Here is a 2,165-nt window from a genome sequence, read left to right as displayed (position 1 = left end):
ATGGTGTGTGTTATAGTGTGTGTTATAGTGTGTGTTATAGTGTGTGTTATGTGTGTGATATGTGTGTTATAGTGTGTGTTATAGTGTGTGTGTTATAGTGTGTGTTATAGTGTGTGTTATAGTGTGTGTTATAGTGTGTGTTATGGTGTGTGTTATAGTGTGTGTTATGGTGTGTGTTATGGTGTGTGTTATAGTGTGTGTTATAGTGTGTGTTATAGTGTGTGTTATAGTGTGTGTTATAGTGTGTGTGTTATAGTGTGTGTTATAGTGTGTGTTATGGTGTGTGATATGGTGTGTGTTATAGTGTGTGTTATAGTGTGTGTGTTATAGTGTGTGTTATAGTGTGTGTTATAGTGTGTGTGGTTATAGTGTGTGTTATAGTGTGTGTTATAGTGTGTGTGTTATAGTGTGTGTTATGTGTGTGTTATAGTGTGTGTTATAGTGTGTGTGTTATAGTGTGTGTTATAGTGTGTGTTATAGTGTGTGTGTTATAGTGTGTGTGTTATAGTGTGTGTGTTATAGTGTGTGTTATGGTGTGTGATATGGTGTGTGTTATAGTGTGTGTTATGTGTGTGTTATAGTGTGTGTTATAGTGTGTGTTATAGTGTGTGTTATAGTGTGTGTTATAGTGTGGTGTTATAGTGTGTGTGTTATAGTGTGTGTGTTATAGGTGTGTGTTATAGTGTGTGTTATAGTGTGTGATATGGTGTGTGTTATAGTGTGTGTTATAGGTGTGTGTGTTATAGTGTGTGTGTTATAGTGTGTGTTATAGTGTGTGTTATAGTGTGTGTTATAGTGGTGTGTTATGTGTGTGTTATAGTGTGTGTTATAGTGTGTGTTATGTGTGTGTATAGTGTGTGTTATAGTGTGTGTTATGTGTGTGTGTGTTATAGTGTGTGTTATAGTGTGTGTTATAGTGTGTGTTATAGTGTGTGTTATAGTGTGTGTTATGGTGTGTGTGTTATAGTGTGTGTTATAGTGTGTGTTATGGTGTGTGTTATAGTGTGTGTTATAGTGTGTGTTATGTTGTGTGATATGTGTGTTATAGTGTGTGTTATGGTGTGTGTTATAGTGTGTGTTATAGTGTGTGTTATAGTGTGTGTTATGGTGTGTGTTATAGTGTGTTTATAGTGTGTGTTATGGTGTGTGTTATAGTGTGTGTTTATAGTGTGTGTTATGTGTGTGATATGTGTGTTATAGTGTGTGTTATGGTGTGTGTTATAGTGTGTGTTATAGTGTGTGTTATTGTGTGTTATGTGTGTTATAGTGTGTGTTATAGTGTGTGTATGGTGTGTGTTATAGTGTGTGTTATAGTGTGTGTTATGTTGTGATATGTGTGTTATAGTGTGTGTTATAGTGTGTGTTATAGTGTGTGTTATAGTGTGTGATATGGTGTGTGTTATAGTGTGTGTTATAGTGTGTGTTATAGTGTGTGTTATGGTGTGTGTGTTATAGTGTGTGTTATAGTGTGTGTTATGTGTGTGTGTTATAGTGTGTGTTATGGTGTGTGTGTTATAGTGTGTGTTATAGTGTGTGTTATGGTGTGTGTGTTATAGTGTGTGTTATAGTGTGTGTTATGGTGTGTGTGTTATAGTGTGTGTTATAGTGTGTGTTATGGTGTGTGTGTTATAGTTGTGTTATAGTGTGTGTTATATAGTGTGTGTTATAGTGTGTATGGTGTGGTTATAGTGTGTGTTATGGTGTGTTATAGTGTGTGTTATAGGTGTGTGTTATAATGTGTGTTTATATGTGTGTGTTAGGGTGTGTGTTATAGTGTGTGTTATGTGTGTGTTATAGTGTGTGTTATAGTGTGTGTTATAGTGTGTGTTAAAGTGTGTGTTATAGTGTGTGTGTTATAGTGTGTGTTATAGTGTGTGTTATAGTGTGTGTTATAGTGTGTGTTATGGTGTGTGTTATAGTGTGTGTATAGTGTGTGTTATGGTGTGTGTTATAGTGTGTGTTATAGTGTGTGTTATGGTGTGATTGTGTGTTATAGTGTGTGTTATGGTGTGTGTTATAGTGTGTGTTATGGTGTGTGATATGGTGTGTGTTATAGTGTGTGTTATAGTGTGTGTTATAGTGTGTGTTTATGGTGTGTTTTGTGTTATAGTGTGTGTTATAGTGTGTGTTATAGTGTGTGTTATGTGTGTGTGTGTTATAGTGTG

The sequence above is a fragment of the Leuciscus leuciscus genome (assembly GCF_965113295.1).
Source record: "Leuciscus leuciscus genome assembly, chromosome: 19".
Lineage (NCBI taxonomy): Eukaryota > Metazoa > Chordata > Actinopteri > Cypriniformes > Leuciscidae > Leuciscus > Leuciscus leuciscus.
The sequence above is the reverse complement of the archived record's forward strand: the minus strand, read 5'-3'. Positions refer to the sequence as shown.